This window comes from Solanum verrucosum, unplaced genomic scaffold (assembly GCF_900185275.1).
Source record: "Solanum verrucosum unplaced genomic scaffold, falcon-dt-bn FXZP01000047.1, whole genome shotgun sequence".
Classification (NCBI taxonomy): Eukaryota; Viridiplantae; Streptophyta; class Magnoliopsida; order Solanales; family Solanaceae; genus Solanum; species Solanum verrucosum.
In genome coordinates this window covers 36,939-55,228 of record NW_026020155.1, presented here as the reverse complement: position 1 = coordinate 55,228, position 18,290 = coordinate 36,939, and positions in this window count along the sequence as shown.

Genomic DNA, 18,290 nt, shown 5'->3' with positions numbered 1-18,290 from the left:
CAAATTCTCACCACACATGGCACAAGTATCAATCAAGATTGATCAATTCCACTTCTAAGAGAGACAGGATCATAACAAACTACAAAATAAAATAAATTATATACAAAGTCACAACCATGAGCTTAGTTGTCAAAGAGTCTGCATTTTTTTTTATCAAGCATTCACAAGAAAGTACTACTAAAAAATTAGACCTAAATAGCAAGTATCACACCACTCAAAAGGGTCTTTTCTTTTCTCTCACAAAAAAAAAGTTATTCCTAAAAAAATAAAAGACACTCGGTTCAAAGGGACTATCCTCAGGAAAATAACCGAAAATAAAAGCCAAGGAACCCATCCTAAAGAAATAAAAGACTCAATAAAACAATAGAAACTAGGAATTTATTCCTCCACCCACACTTAAAAAGATGCTATGTCCCCAAAGCATCAAATAAAATTTAAAAACAAGGGTTAGAAAAACTTCCTGAGGCCTTTAAGTCTAGCTAGTAGCATGTTCTTTTTATTTTCATCAAGGGTCGTCACCCCCACACTTAAGCTCAAACGTGCTTCTTAGCTCCAAATTTCGGATACTCAGACTTCTCCAAAACCTGTAAAAATATCACAAAAATAAAATAATAATAATAATAATAAAATAAAAATAAAAATAAAAATAAGAAGTTGCACTATAAATTGGGTTGCCTCCCAATAAGCGTCTAATTTAACGTCGCGGCACGACACAAATAAATTCACCATTTTTCTTTCCACTTTAGACTTATGAATTTTGCCCCTAATTTTGCATCAATTTTTCTGCTCCTCTCAAGGGGTGGTGGTTTAAAGATAAAGGAATCAAGTAATATATGTCGTATCTTGCACTTCTTGGCCCTTATGTGAGGAATATTCGTTTGTCTACGTGGACTAGAACACCTTAGGATGTAGGGGCCTTGTTCCCCATCTATATAGTTCTCCATTAGTTCAGATGACTCAAATGATACATCAACATCTAACATAATGTTGAAAAGTGATTTGAATGGGGTCCAATACGTCCCTCTTCCAAACTTACACCAATTGCAACATGCTCAATTTTATATTCATTCCCAAATGTGGCATCTTCATGAAAAGTCTGATTGCATTGCATCTCCTCTCGTTTTAGATCCTCAATTTGACTTCTGAGTGCCTTTTCAGTATCACAAAACTCATAATTGGATTGTTGAGCGTCAAACGCAACAACCTTTGCATTCAATTCATTGCTTAAGTTTTGAGTATGCAAGAAAAACATATTAACATTTTGAAAGTGCTCAATTTTTCTATCTATAAGGCATGACATCACATATATGATTCTCCTACGACACTCTTCATATTCCTCTATTAATTTCCTGCAAGATTCAATACTATCAAATGAACAAAGATTATTAGCATCATCATGAGGAGGTTTTGGAGTAGGGTAGCAACACACGGTGCAACCGACCCACAACCCCCTACAAAATTCACATGATAGAGATGGTGCACACAATTCTCCCTCGGGAATATAATTACATTGTTGCCAAAAGTGAGCTCCTTTGCAATAAGGACAAGATCTTACCACTTGTGAATAATCCGCATTTCCATTCATCCCAAGAAAAGTATTAATTAGTAAAAAAAAAAGTATCAAAATAAATAAATAAATAAATAAAAAGAAGAAGTATAACTTAGAAGGATAGTTAATTTCTAAGACCCCGACAGTAGCGCCAAAAACTTGTTGCTCCCAATTGCACACACAAGTGTACGTGGTCGCGCAAGTAATATGGTGTCTCTTAAAAGAACCAGATTATTGAACCCAAAGGACTTGTCAATTAAATATTTTGACTAAATTATATTGGTCTAATTATTTATTTAAGAGTGTCAAAAGAAAAGAATGCAAGAACAAAATAATAAAATTACTTACAATAGTTGGAAAATCCCAGGGCTGCAGCATGTAATGAATCTCATGTATCATATTTTTTTCTTAGAACTAATTTTAGTTGTCAAGTTACTGGTTTACAGAGTTAATTGTATGAGTCGGGCTACACATCTCTAGTCGCCTACTCCAATTAGCTATCTAACTACATCGTTGAGCGGTGATAAATAGACTAACTGGCGAGCATTTATATTTCATCCTGTTTCGTAACCAAGCAAGTTGTTTGTCTGGGCATCACTCCTAAACACAAATCACCTCAATCAAATGGGTCGATCGATCTCTCTATATTCTCTGGTCTATCTAATCTCTCATCTCTCGATTTTAAGATTAGACAATATATTTATCTCTAGATGGCCAGTCAAGAAATACTAAAACAAGAATATAGAAGTAACTTATAATGACAACCAAGAATTAATTCGAAAACCTTAAATAATCAACATTGAATCTGTAGCTACAGCCCCAGAACAAGGGCTTTAGCTACTAATCTCTAAGAAAATAAGAAGAAGAAGAAAAGAACCCTAAAAAGTATTATCAACTTTCCACTTGATGCCCTATAATTGATCTTCCCCTCTAATTGAATGTCTCCAATAATTATTTTTATGGACTATTTATAGATGTAGTAAACCTTAAATAAAATAACTTAGCCCAAAATAAATTGGAAGTCAAAACCCAAACAGATCGGAATTGTTGTACGCGTGAAACTCTGTCCGTTTGGTGCTAGACGCACTGATGCACTCAAAGTCTGCCACGTGGCAGCTTGATTCCTTCAATTTCGCTGAATGCTGCAGTTTTCCTTATACATTATTATATTGAATTTATTCCATTAAGATGTTTGTTTGATTTCCTTCTTCAACCTTTCATCTTTAATTCGTTTTAGCTTCAAAATTCTTCAATTTTACACCAATTTACTCCTACAAATAAAATACACAATTTAGCACAATTCCTAAAATTCATGCTAAAAAAAACCAAAGATAAATAATAAATGTTAGGTAAATAATGATTAAAAATATGTATTTTTGGCCTCACATCATTGATGCTTAAGAGAGCTATGTGCTGCCTATGGGGCTATATTAATGCTTAAGAGGGCTATGTGACTGCCTACGGGGCTAGGGGACTACCGATAGGAGTATATTGACTGATTGACACCTTCCGGGCTTATGGGGGACTAAGTAGGTGGTCTTGTGTGTTGTTTGTACCTGTCGACCTTATGGGGGCTTGGTTAGGTTGTTGTTTTATTATTTTTGATAAGTTTATATTTAGGAGTAGGTCAGTACACTTATATTATCCTTGATTTAATTATCAGATTATTCCAGTATATCAGGATACCTCCTTATAGTCTATTGTCTTTCATACTTTGTACATTATTTTGTACTGACGTCCCATTGCCTTGGGTGCGCTGCATTCATGCATCCAGGTCCTGACAGACGACCGAGTAGACCTCCTCAGCAACAGGATTGACTTTTATCTGGTTGGCTAACCCCTTTCCTCTGGAGCTGCCAGAGTTGGGAGGTTTGTTACCTTTTGTTGTATATATCTTTATGGGTAGGTTGGGGCCCTGTCCCACTAATCTTTACTACTCATAGAGGCTTGTAGACTAGTGTGTGAGGTGTATAGCTACGTTATGGCCATACTGGCCTATGTTGTTGGTTTGCTGAAGCTTGTGAGCTGTTTGATGTATTGTATTGATATATACTTGCTTTTAGTTTTGGTATGGATATCATGGTGGCCTCGACTGCCCAATCAGAACTTTTGTGCTAGTTGGCTATTTATTTATATGATCTCCTGGGAGTAGCTATTTCTTTTATAGATCAGTTGACAGGGGTCTTGCCAGCCGAGGGCTTAGTTTAAGCCGAGATATACTTGTTTGTTTTCTTGATTGCGTGTGGCTGCCATGCACTAGTAGCAAATGGTTCAGCAGGGTCGGCTCAGGCTTGAGTTTTGGCATTAGGAGCCAGTTGCGCCCCTCAAGTTTGGGGCGTGACACTAATTATCGTCTAAACCTACAAAACTAAACAATCAAATAGCCTCATAACTCTACTACTCAGACATAATATGGTAGACATTCATTAAAACTCCTTTGTCTATTTAGATTACTACTAGATGCAACCAGGAATAGAAAATTAAATTTGAACTTCCAAAAGGGTTATGCCTATTAAACATCTCCTTGAGCTTGTAATATTTCCCTAACTGGAATTCGATCTGCCCGCAAAGGTAATTTTAGTTATTTAAGTAGTAAATGCTACTAAAAGAAAACAAAGGGACACAAACGTTCAATCTAAGGGTTTCAACAATCTCATAAAATTGCATCGACATGAATTTATTAATAGCAAGAATAAAAATTGTTTTTCAGTCTCTTGAGTGAGCTAGTTGGGTATGGCTAGTTATAGTTTTATAATGTTGAACCTTATTGATTAATACAGAAGTTTGTTATTGTAGATACGTGATTTTGACCCTCCCCGAGTTTCAACCAAATTTTTAGTTTTAAATATCTATTTTAAATCTAATTCTTATGTCATTTTTACTTGAGAAAATTGAAAACCACAAAAATAGTCATTTTTTAGATAATACTTTTATTTTCGATTTGCAAGGAAAAATCTAAAAATATGTTCTTTAATTTTCTTATATTTAATATTTCGGTAGTATATTATTTTTTGGCTATTTTTAAAAAGAAAAATAAAAAGATCGAACTCACTCCTAATTTATTTTTGATATTCTTACAAATCTATAAGGGCATTTTAGGAAGATTAGACACAAGAAATAGATCACATTCACCCTAAACCTAATCTATAAAACTAAAAGAAGGGACTCTAAGAAAAAGAGGAGCTCAATTCACATTCTCCACTGATATTTTACCATTACATAGCCATGTAGAATTCAAAGACATCATTTTTAAAATGTCATGAAAACAGCCATTCAACTCTAGTTCACCAAAAACTAAGACAACAACACAACAAATTTGGTTGCTCAAGATCTAAACGGAGGTAGAGTCGAGTTGGCAAAGTGGTTTGGTCATGCTCTATTCAACATCTTGTTTCATTTTCAAGTTTAACCGGTGATTTTCTACTATAATCCAACGCTTGGAGATTTTTATCAATAGAGTGAAGAAAGTTTACTCCATCAAGGTTCTTTCTCAACTTTTTTATTCAATTTTTATCCATCTGTATTAGTTGTTTTCATGACTAGTGTATATCTATGTCAATGTGTTTGTTTTTGCTAATGTTAATGTTTCAAGAATCATTCTTGAATTGCAATTCTTATTTTGTTTTGTATTTTGGTGTCTCATCACGTGAAATTTCCTTTTTATGGATCCATTTTGTGGTATATACGTTAGATTATATATGTGCTCTAGCTGGATGTTGTCTTTGTCTATTATTTATTATGAGGTTGGACACCTAAAAATAAATAACACTACAACAAAACAGCCATTTAGTGGCATTAGATTACTTTTTAAATATTGCCGGAAAATATTTTGCGGCAATTGAGTTAATATAATTGCATCTAGAATCACAAAAGTTTTTAACTACATTTATGCAAAGTGTTGGTTATAAATATTCATATTTAATATTGTCATTAAATTTAATATAGTGACAACTATATTATTGCTATTACATTCTTTATTTGTTGTATTGTAAAAAGATTAATTCTTGTCAAATCTATATAGATAAGAAGATATATAAGCCAAACCCCATATTTTTCATTCAAATATATATACAATTTTGCTAGGGAAAAAAAAAGGAAAGAAAGAGTAAATTAAGAAAATAAAGCAACTCTGAGTTCCAAGGTAAAAGATGGAACTTTAAAAGACAAGTAAAAGTCTAATATGGGTGAAAGAGGGAAAAAGACCCTATTGGAAACAAGAATGTTAGCGGAAATGTGAAAATAAAGAACAAGGAAGAACAACAATATTTAACGTGGTTCGGATCAGAACGATCCTACGTCAACCAGAGAAAAAATGTCTGTATATTAACAAAGAAACGGGAGAGATCCCAAATGCATCTAAGAGAATTGCTCTACTAATTCTATACTCTTCTAATGTATTTTGCTATGAGTTTAGCATGGTTTTAACAATGAAGAATGCCATCCTTTTATAGTTGGCCAAACTTGGGCCTCGAAGCACAAAAGAGAAAAATACAAAATTTGTCTTCTACAAATTTTAGCTTGCTCTCCAAGTTTAATTCCCAGTCAAGTAAATTGGCACATGGAATTTTCTTTCATTGGGTTTTATCCCACAAGGACTAAACCAACTCTTTCAATCTCCACCTTGATTTGCGTTTCAAGCATGCATATGAACAACTCCGGCCAAAACTTCGAAGCTTAATAGGAAATCACGTTGTAAAAAACAGGAAGAATCAAACGTTTGTTGAACACACTAGCTCCACCTAACAGTTGTTCTCCCAGAGTTGCATCAGTAGATGCATACTCCCGCTAAGTCCTTGCAATGTGCAAACTTGGCAAGCGAGACTCTCTTAGTTAGCATGTCTGCAATTTTATCATTTGTGATAACCTTCTCGACCTTTATAGATCTCTCTTCAACGACATCTCGAATAAAATGGAAGCTGACATCAATGTGTTTGGTGCGCTCGTAGAATCTTTGATTTTTAATCAAATGAATAGTGCTTTGACTATCACATCTTAGAGTTGATTCCAGCTCAACCAAACTCAATTCTGCCACCAAACCTTTCAACCAGATAGCTTTGTTTACTGCCCCCGTTGCTGCCATATATTCTGCCTCTATTGTAGGCAAAGCGACAATCGAATGTAAAGTCGATTTTCAACTAACAACACTGTCAATGAGAGTAAATATATATCAAGTTGTGGACCTCCTTCTATCAAGATCCCTTGCATAGTCTGAATCTACATAACTGAGAGCCGAAATACCTTTACTTTTTGAATAGTTAGGCCAACATCAGAAGCTCTTTTGAGATATCTTAATATCCACTTGACAGCTTCCAAATGTCTTTATCCCATATTTGTCATGTATCTGCTTACCACACTTACAGATTGAGAAATATATGGACGTGTGCACACCATAGCATACATAATGCTACCAACTACACTAGCATAAGGAACTTTTGACATGTGCTCCATACCACAACCACAAACTAAGGCACTTGTAACTCTGAAGCTTGAAATGAAAAGCTAACGGTATGGCTTTCTCATATGCATATTGAATCTTAGAAGAGGTACATTGAAAAGGTTTTTGAGAGATTCAATATGCATATGAGAAAGCATATAAGTACATGGTTAGCTTTTCATTTCAAGCTTTCAAAGTTACAAATGCCTCAGCCTATGGATTGGGGGGAGAACATGTCAAAAGTCCCTTATGCTAGCGCAATTGGTAGCATTATGTATGCTATGGTATGCACACGTCCAGATATTTCTCAATTTGTAAGTGTGGTAAGCAAGTACTTGACAAATCCAGGAAAAAGGCACTGGGAACTGTCAACTGGATATTGAGATATCTCAAAGGAGCTTCTGATGTTCGCCTAACCTTTCAGCAAAGTGAAAGTATTTTAGTTCTCGGTTATGTAGATTCTGACTATGCAGGGGATCTTGATAGAAAGATGTCCACAATTGGATACATCTGTAACATCCGACAATTTGAAATAGCTTTGAAGAGGCTTAGGATTGGAAATTTTCATTTTTTGGAAAGAATTTTAAAGTTTTGGAAATTTGGCTAAGTATGGAAAAAGTGAGTTTTTGGCCAACTTTGATCAGTCGTAACTTCTAGCTCATGATGATTTAGAAGTTTTTCCAGTTATGGTTGCATAGCCCTCGGAACGATCTTTCCAACGCCACCGAGTTTGCTCAATTCCGAGTCCGTATGAGCGAGTTATGACCTTTGAAAGTTGGGCAGTTGACAAGGAAATCCGTCCGGGAATCATTAAGGGCATTTTGGTCTTTTCCCTAGCCTTTTATTTTGGTTTTATAAATGTGTTAGGCTGATCATTTTGATCAGTTTTACCATTTTAAAAGAAGTGAGAGTGAGGGTTTTGAGAGAAGAAGAAGAGAAGAAGAGAAGAAGAGGAGATCAAGCAAGGAGATCATCATGGATTTTTCGTCGGGGGTGATCCCTACCAAGGTATGTGAGCTTTTAGTGTTGGGTGATCTTTTCCCCCACATGCCAAACTCGTTTATTTTCGAGAAAATATGGATTGTGTTTGTTGAAGTTGTGAGTTGTTGTGGTTGAAGTTGTTAGAGTTGTTAAAGTTGTTAGTTGTTGAAATTATTGTTGGTATTGTTGTTGGTTGTGATGTTGAGATTCTTGATGATTTGGGACTTGTTTCCGGTTGGGGTTTTGAGTTGAAATCTATTGAATGTTGAGGGATTTCATGTTTCTAAGTGATTGGGGTTGGAACCCTTGAAGTTAGAGAGTTTAGAGTTGGAAAAAAATGAAGGAGAAAAGTCGGGCTTCTTACATGAAACAAGTCCGTGTCGCGGACTTGTTCCCTCTGTGAACAAAATCTGCTCCGCGTCGCGGACAGGACGCGGACTCCACTGTTTTCAGAATTTATTCTCAAAAATTTTCTTAAGTTTGGTTGTTCCAAATCATTCCTAAACATCATGAGGTCCCTCCAAACACCAATCAAGTCCTTGAATCCATAATTCAATTCAAGTGAAGTTAGTTTCCGATTCAAGTGAAGTCAAGCTTAGAAATTAAGTAAGTCCAAGCAAGTCTTTAAAGCTTTTCAAGAGTCTTCATTGAACGTTTTAACTTCATTCTAAGGCTCAAGTTCCAAGTTAAGTTAAGAGTTTCAAGTCAAGTCAAAGTAAAGAGTTCAAGTAAAGTAAGGAGTAAGGAGTCGAGTCCATTTCTCCAAAGTTATTAGGGAACTATGTACTTCCCAAAGAAGTTCTAAAGGTTTTTACATTTAAGTAAGAAAGGAGCCATGTTCTCCAAAGAGCCTTCGGGCTAGTTTTTGAGTAATTATCTCATATCAGCAGGAATAATTATGTTTTAAAAACATAAGAGCCAGTACATTTTTGGGAGTAGTATCGAGCACCGAGTTGGGGGAGCGTTCAAAGAACCCACAGCCCCCATAGAACCATGTTAGCCACCATGGGTAGAAAAGGATCATGCTTTTTAGATGAACCCTTTTCAGATTAGACTAGTGGATCCATTAGGCAGTTCAGGTCTTATACTTTTGGCCGGGTATAAGATGCTCTGGCAGCGTGAGGTTGATCGCTGTATCATCACTATAGCTCTTATGTGATGGTTGTCGGTTAGAGAAACTCCCACAACAGTTATTGTATTTTCATACTCAGAGATTATTGTATTTTTATATACATCAGTTCATTGTATTTCTATATACATTTCAGGCTTATTGTATCTTTGTATACACACAGAGTTTATAACATGTTTTAAACAGTCTTTCTTTATATCGCACTTGTTTAAAATTGCCTTATATAGAAAGAAGTCAGTCAGGTTGAGTTGAGTTGAGCCAGGTAAGCTATTCAGTTTCTCCCAGGTTTCCTTCTAGCCGTTGTTGCTTAGCTTTCCAGCTTGCATACTCGTACATTTCATGTACTGATGCCAGTTGGCCTGCATCGTTTCATGATGCAGATCCAAGTATCCCAGATCAGCAGCCTGTGCGTCGTTGATCCAGCTGAGCACTCCAGAGTCAGTGGTGAGCCTCCTTCCTTTCCGGAGGACTCTATTACTTCGTGTTCTTAGTGTTGTCTTATTAGGATGTTGCGGGGTCTGTCCCAACATCCATCTCAGTAATTTAGAGGCTTCATAGATAGACAGATAGACAGTCAGTCAGCTAGTTTTGAGTCTCTTATCTATGTATATATGTAAATATTCTATTTTGAGATTCGAGTTGCCTTTATGGCCATATTTTATAAGTTAAGTTGTTTTGTAATATTGCATTGCATTGAGTTATTCTGTTGAGGTTTCCGCTGAGTTAAGAAAGCCAGGCCAAGGGTTCGCTTGGGGCCAGAAATGGTCTCCGGGTGCCGGTCCCGCCCAGGGTGTAGGCTCGGGGCGTGACAAACTTGGTATCAGAGCACAGAGTTTAGGAGTCCTAGGGAGTCTATGAAGCCGTGTCTGTAGAGTCTTAGTTATCGGTGTGAAGCGCGCCACATCTATAATTGGGAGGCTGCAACATTTAGGAAGATTTCTCATTTCTTCACACTCATTTCGTGCGTTAGAGTTGATCTCTAAAAAGTTTCTCTCTAATCAGTGCTTGCGCGTGTTTCAGATAGTCATGCCTCCACGAAGAGTTGGTAGAGGGCGTCTTCCTAGACGCTATGTTGATGAGCAAGAGTTACCCTATGCACCGGGAGTACAAGATCAAGGGGAAGTTTCTAATGCCGAGTTCAGAGAGGCAATTAGGATGTTGAGTCAAGCTGTAGCCAATCAGGTGGGTCAGCAAAGGGGAGTTCGACATGAAGGAGCTGACACTTCAAGGATCCGTGAGTTCTTGGGGATGAATCCTCCGAGTTTCATGGGATCAAGCACTACTGAGGACCCAGAGAACTTCATTGAGGAGTTGAAGAGGATTTTTGATGTAATGCATGTAGCAGACACTGAGCGGGTTGAACTAGCTGCGTATCAGCTGAAGGATGTTGCTAGAACATGGTTTGACCAGTGGAAAGGGGGCAGAGCTGAGAATGCACCACTTGCGAGTTGGGCTTATTTCGAGGAAGCTTTCTTGGGGCATTTCTTTCCTCGAGAATTGAGAGAGGCCAAGGTACGTGAGTTCCTCACACTTAAGCAGGAGTCCTTGAGTGTTCATGAGTACAGTCTGAAGTTCACACAACTATCCCGCTATGCTCCGGAGATGGTTGCGGACATGAGGAATAGAATGAGTCTGTTCGTTGCTGGGCTGTCTCGGTTGTCGAGCAAGAAAGGTAGGGCGGCAATGCTTATCGGGGACATGGACATATCAAGGTTGATGGTTTATGTGCAGCAGGTTGAGGAAGAGAAGCTGAGGGACAGAAAAGAGTTCAGAAATAAGAGAGCTAAGATCGGGAACGAGTCCGGGCAGCAGAAAGGTATTTCAAACCGTTCCTCCTTTCAGCAAAGGCAAAAGGGACCTGCTCCATCATTTGCGAGAGCACCTGCACCCAGATACAGAGGTGAATTTAATGTTCAGAATTCGAAGGACTTCAGAGCTAGACCAGCACAATCTTTGGGTAGTGTGGCGCAAGGGAGTAGTAAGCCTCCGGCCTGCGCCAAATGTGGTAGAAGCCACTCGGGTATTTGTCGAGAGGGCTCCATTGGTTGTTTCAAGTGTGGTCAGAATGGACATTTCATGCGAGAGTGTCCAAAGAATAGGCAGGGTAATTGAGGCAATAAAGCACAGTCTTCTTCAGTTGTTCCACCAGACAAGACGACACCTAGAGGAGCTACTTCTAGTACAGGTGGAGGAGCAAACCGCCTTTATGCTATCACCAGTCGCCATGAGCAAGAGAATTCTCCGAATGTTGTCACTGGTATGATCAAAGTCTTTGCTTTTGATGTGTATGCTTTGCTAGACCCAGGAGCGAGTTTATCTTTTGTAACTCCTTATGTTGCAAATCAGTTTGAGGTTCTTCCTGAAAGACTTTGTGAACCCTTTTGTGTTTCTACACCTATTGGGGAGTCTATTCTAGCGGAAAGAGTTTATCGTGATTGTCATGTTTCCATCAGTCACAAGAACACCAAGGCCGATTTGGTTGAGTTAGACATGGTAGATTTTGATGTCATTTTAGGTATGGATTGGCTTCATGCTTGTTATGCATTGATAGATTGTAGAACTCGAGCAGTTAAGTTTCAGTTTCCGAATGAGCCAATCTTAGAGTGGAGTAGTAGTTCATCAGTGCCCAAGGGTCGTTTTATTTCGTACCTTAAGGCAAGAAAGTTAGTTTCAAAGGGTTGTATCTATCACTTAGTCCGAGTTCATGACTCTAGTGTTGAGATACCTCTTTTCCAGTCAGTTCCTATAGTAAGAGAGTTTCCAGAAGTGTTTCCTGATGATCTACCCGGAATTCCTCCTGAGAGAGAAATAGATTTCGGCATAGATCTCATTCCAGATACTCGTCCTATCTCGATTCCGCCATATAGGATGGCACCAGCAGAGTTGAAAGAGTTGAAGGAGAGCAGTTGAAAGATCTCTTAGAAAGGGTTTCATCCGACCGAGCGTCTCACCTTGGGGTGCTCCGGTTTTGTTTGTGAGAAAGAAAGATGGTTCCCTTAGGATGTGTATAGATTACCGCCAGTTGAACAAGGTTACCATCAAGAATAAGTACCCTCTTCCGAGGATTGATGATCTTTTCGATCAGCTTCAGGGTGCCACATGTTTTTCGAAGATTGACCTCAGATCAGGTTATCACCAGTTAAGAGTAAGGGAACGTGATATTCCAAAGACAGCTTTCAGACCAGATACGGTCATTATGAGTTTTTAGTCATGTCTTTTGGTTTGACCAATGCGCCGGCTGCTTTCATGGACCTGATGAATAGAGTCTTCAAACCTTATTTAGATATGTTTGTTATTATCTTTATTGATGACATACTAATCTATTCAAGGAATGAAGAAGATCATGCTAACCATCTTAGAATAGTTCTTCAGACTTTGAAAAACAAGAAGTTGTATGCCAAGTTCTCTAAGTGTGAGTTTTGGCTTAAGTCTGTGGCGTTCCTAGGTCATATTGTGTCCGGTGATGGAATTAAAGTTGATACTCCGGAAAATTGAGGCAGTGCAGAATTGGCCTAGACCCACATCTCCAACTGAAATTAGGAGTTTCTTGGGATTAGCTGGCTATTATAGAAGGTTTGTTGAGGGGTTCTCGAGTATTGCATCTCCTTTGACAAAGTTGACTCAGAAGCCGCGAAATTTCAATGGTCTGAAGCTTGTGAGAAAAGCTTTCAGGAATTGAAGAAGAGATTGATTAAAGCTCCAGTTTTGACGCTACCAGAAGGTACTCAAGTTTTGTGGTGTATTGTGATGCATCTAGAGTTGGTTTGGGTTGTGTCTTAATGCAGAATGGCAAAGTTATAGCTTATGCCTCCAGACAGTTGAAGGTTCATGAGAAGAACTACCCAACCCATGACTTAGAGCTAGCTGATGTAGTATTTGCTTTGAAGATATGGCGTCACTACTTGTATGGTGTGCATGTCGACGTATTCACTGATCACAAAAGCCTTCAATATGTGCTTACTCAGAAAGAGCTTAATCTCAGACAGAGGAGGTGGTTAGAGTTACTCAAGGATTATGACTTGAGTATTCTTTACCACCCAGGTAAGGCCAATGTTGTTGCTGATTCTTTGAGCAGGTTGTCTATGGGTAGCACCGCCCATATTGAAGAAGGAAGGAGAGAGTTAGCAAAAGATGTACACAGACTGGCATGCCTGGGAGTCAAATTTACAGATTCCCAGAAGGAGGAATAGCGGTGACGAGCAGGGCCGAGTCATCATTAATGTCAGAAGTGAAAGAGAAGCAAGATCAAGATCCCATTTTGCTCGAATTGAAGGAAAATGTTCAAAAGCAAAGAGTATTAGCTTTTGAACAAGGGGGAGATAGTGTTTGAGATTTCAAGGTAGATTGTGCGTACCTATGGTAGATGGACTCCAAGAGAAGATTATGGATGAAGCTCACAGCTCCAGATATTCTATTCATCCAGGTTCCACCAAGATGTATCGTGATTTGCGAGAAGTCTATTGATGGAATGGCATGAAGAAGGGCATTGCTGAGTTTGTTGCTAAATGTCCAAATTGCCAACAAGTGAAAGTGGAACACCAAAGGCCCGGTGGTTTGGCTCAGAAGTAGGCTTCCGGAATGGAAGTGGGAGATGATCAATATGGATTTCATCACAGGGTTGCCAAGGTCTCGCAGACAGCATGATTCTATTTGGGTAATTGTCGACAGAATGACAAAGTCAGCCCATTTTCTACCAGTAAAGACTACTCTTCGCAGAAGATTATGCCAAGTTGTATATTCAAGAGATAGTGAGACTTCATGGAGTACCAATCTCCATTATTTCAGATAGAGGTGCACAGTTTACTGCACAGTTCTGGAAATCTTTTCAGAAGGCTTGGGTTCAAAGGTGAACTTAAGTACTGCCTTTCATCCTCAGACTGATGGGCAAGCAGAACGCACTATTCAGACCTTAGAGGATATGTTGAGGGCTTGTGTAATCGATTTCAAAGGTAGTTGGGATGATCACCTACCTCTAATTGAATTTGCCTACAACAAAAGTTATCACTCTAGCATCCAGATGGCTCCATATGAAGCTCTTTATGGGAGAAGATGTAGATCTCCTATTGGATGGTTCGAAGTTGGTGAAGCACGGTTGATAGGACCAGATTTAGTTCACCAAGCTATGGAGAAGGTGAAAGTGATTCAAGAGAGGTTGAAACGGCACAGAGTCCCAGAAATCCTACACTGATGTTAGGAGAAGGGCGTTAGAGTTTGAAGTAGGTGATTGGGTATATTTGAAGGTTCACCCATGAAGGGGGTTATGAGGTTTGGTAAGAAGGGGAAACTTAGTCCCCGGTATATCGGACCTTATCGCATAGTCCAGAGGGTCGGCAGTGTGGCTTACGAGTTAGAGCTACCACAAGAGCTAGCAGCGGTCCATCCGGTATTTCACATCTCTATGTTGAAAAAGTGCATAGGTGATCCTTCATTGATCCTACCGATTGAAAGTGTTAAGATCAAGGATAACTTATCTTATGAGGAGGTGCCGGTTCAGATTTTAGATCGCCAAGTTCGTAGGTTGAGAACGAAAGATGTGGCATCAGTCAAGGTCCTTTGGAGGAACCAACTTGTTGAGGAAGCCACTTGGGAAGCCGAAGAAGACATGAAGAAGAGATATCCTCATCTTTTTGAATCCGGAGGGAATGCGGATTAGGTATTAATTTCCTTCTTAGTGCTCTTTAATATATAATGGGCATGTTGTCGTTGTTGTTGTTGTTGTTGTTGTTTGCATGGTTGCTTGTTGGGTGTTTTAGTTTGATGTTACACCCTTAGTTTTGTAAGAGTAACCTCATTCGAGGACGAATGTTCCCAAGGGGGAGATATTGTAACATCCGACAATTTGAAATAGCTTTGAAGAGGCTTAGGATTGGAAATTTTCATTTTTTGGAAAGAATTTTAAAGTTTTGGAAATTTGGCCAAGTATGGAAAAAGTGAGTTTTTGGCCAACTTTGATCAGTCGTAACTTCTAGCTCATGATGAGTTAGAAGTTTTTCCAGTTATGGTTGCATAGCCCTCGGAACGATCTTTCCAACGCCACCGAGTTTGCTCAATTCCGAGTCCGTATGAGCGAGTTATGACCTTTGAAAGTTGGGCAGTTGACAAGGAAATCCGTCCGGGAATCATTAAGGGCATTTTGGTCTTTTCCCTAGCCTTTTATTTTGGTTTATAAATGTGTTAGGCTGATCATTTTGATCAGTTTTACCATTTTAAAAGAAGTGAGAGTGAGGGTTTTGAGAGAAGAAGAAGAGAAGAAGAGAAGAAGAGGAGATCAAGCAAGGAGATCATCATGGATTTTTCGTCGGGGGTGATCCCTACCAAGGTATGTGAGCTTTTAGTGTTGGGTGATCTTTTCCCCCACATGCCAAACTCGTTTATTTTCGAGAAAATATGGATTGTGTTTGTTGAAGTTGTGAGTTGTTGTGGTTGAAGTTGTTAGAGTTGTTAAAGTTGTTAGTTGTTGAAATTATTGTTGGTATTGTTGTTGGTTGTGATGTTGAGATTCTTGATGATTTGGGACTTGTTTCCGGTTGGGGTTTTGAGTTGAAATCTATTGAATGTTGAGGGATTTCATGTTTCTAAGTGATTGGGGTTGGAACCCTTGAAGTTAGAGAGTTTAGAGTTGGAAAAAAATGAAGGAGAAAAGTCGGGCTTCTTACATGAAACAAGTCCGTGTCGCGGACTTGTTCCCTCTGTGAACAAAATCTGCTCCGCGTCGCGGACAGGACGCGGACTCCACTGTTTTCAGAATTTATTCTCAAAAATTTTCTTAAGTTTGGTTGTTCCAAATCATTCCTAAACATCATGAGGTCCCTCCAAACACCAATCAAGTCCTTGAATCCATAATTCAATTCAAGTGAAGTTAGTTTCCGATTCAAGTGAAGTCAAGCTTAGAAATTAAGTAAGTCCAAGCAAGTCTTTAAAGCTTTTCAAGAGTCTTCATTGAACGTTTTAACTTCATTCTAAGGCTCAAGTTCCAAGTTAAGTTAAGAGTTTCAAGTCAAGTCAAAGTAAAGAGTTCAAGTAAAGTAAGGAGTAAGGAGTCGAGTCCATTTCTCCAAAGTTATTAGGGAACTATGTACTTCCCAAAGAAGTTCTAAAGGTTTTTACATTTAAGTAAGAAAGGAGCCATGTTCTCCAAAGAGCCTTCGGGCTAGTTTTTGAGTAATTATCTTATATCAGCAGGAATAATTATGTTTTAAAAACATAAGAGCCAGTACATTTTTGGGAGTAGTATCGAGCACCGAGTTGGGGGAGCGTTCAAAGAACCCACAGCCCCCATAGAACCATGTTAGCCACCATGGGTAGAAAAGGATCATGCTTTTTAGATGAACCCTTTTCAGATTAGACTAGTGGATCCATTAGGCAGTTCAGGTCTTATACTTTTGGCCGGGTATAACATGCTCTGGCAGCGTGAGGTCGATCGCTGTATCATCACTATAGCTCTTATGTGATGGTTGTTGGTTAGAGAAACTCCCACAACAGTTATTGTATTTTCATACTCAGAGATTATTGTATTTTTATATACATCAGTTCATTGTATTTCTATATACATTTCAGGCTTATTGTATCTTTGTATACACACAGAGTTTATAACATGTTTTAAACAGTCTTTCTTTATATCGCACTTGTTTAAAATTGCCTTATATAGAAAGAAGTCAGTCAGGTTGAGTTGAGTTGAGCCAGGTAAGCTATTCAGTTTCTCCCAGGTTTCCTTCTAGCCGTTGTTGCTTAGCTTTCCAGCTTGCATACTCGTACATTCCATGTACTGATGCCAGTTGGCCTGCATCGTTTCATGATGCAGATCCAAGTATCCCAGATCAGCAGCCTGTGCGTCGTTGATCTAGCTGAGCACTCCAGAGTCAGTGGTGAGCCTCCTTGCTTTCCGAAAGACTCTATTACTTCGTGTTCTTAGTGTTGTCTTATTAGGATGTTGCGGGGTCTGTCCCAACATCCATCTCAGTAATTTAGAGGCTTCATAGATAGACAGATAGACAGTCAGTCAGCTAGTTTTGAGTCTCTTATCTATGTATATATGTAAATATTCTATTTTGAGATTCGAGTTGCCTTTATGGCCATATTTTATAAGTTAAGTTGTTTTGTAATATTGCATTGCATTGAGTTATTCTGTTGAGGTTTCCGCTGAGTTAAGAAAGCCAGGCCAAGGGTTCGCTTGGGGCCAGAAATGGTCTCCGGGTGCCGGTCCCGCCCAGGGTGTAGGCTCGGGGCGTGACAACATCTTTACTCTTGTAGTCAGTTCCATCAGTTGGAAATCGACCTTGCAGTCAATTGTCGCTTTGTCTACAACAGAGGCAGAATATATGGAAGCAACGAAGGCAGTGAAAGAAGCTATCTGGTTGAAAGGTTTGGTGGCAGAATTGAGTTTGGTTCAGTTGGAATTAACTTTAAGATGTGATAGTCAAAGCGTTATTCATTTGATTAAAAATCAAAGACTTCATGGGTGCACCAAACATATTGATGTTAGATTCCATTTCATTCGAGATGTCATTGAAGAGGGAGTTATAAAGGTCGAGAAGATTATCACAAACGATAATGTTGCAGACATGTTCACCAAGATATTCTGCTTGCCAAGTTTACACACTACAAGGACTTGGCGGGAGTATGCATCAACTGATGCAACTCTAGGAGAACAATGCTAGGTGGAGCTAGTGTGCTCAACAAAGGTTTGATTCTTCTTGTTTCTTACAATGAGATTGCCCAGTAAGCTTAGAAGTTTTGGCCAAAATTGTTCATACACATGCTCGTAATGCAATCCAAGGTGGAGATGGAAAGAGTTGGTTTGGTCCATGTGGGGTCAAACCCAATGGAAGAAAATTTCATATGCCAATATACTTGGTTAGGAATTAAACTTGGAGAGCAAGCTATAATTTGTGGAGGACAAATTTTGTATTTCTTTTCTTTTGTGCTTGGAGCCCAAGTTTGGCCATCTATAAAAGGATGGACATTCTTCATTGTTGAAAACATCCTAAAACTCATAGCAAAATACATTAGAAGAGTAGAGAATTATTAGAGCAATTCTCTTAGATGTATTTGGGATCTCTTCCCTTTCTTTGTTAATATAAAGACAATTGTTCTCTAGTGGACGTAGAATCATTCTGATCTGAATCACGTTAAATATTGTTGTTCATCCTTGCTCTTTATTTTTACGTTTCCGCTAACATTAATTTTATGTGCTTCAA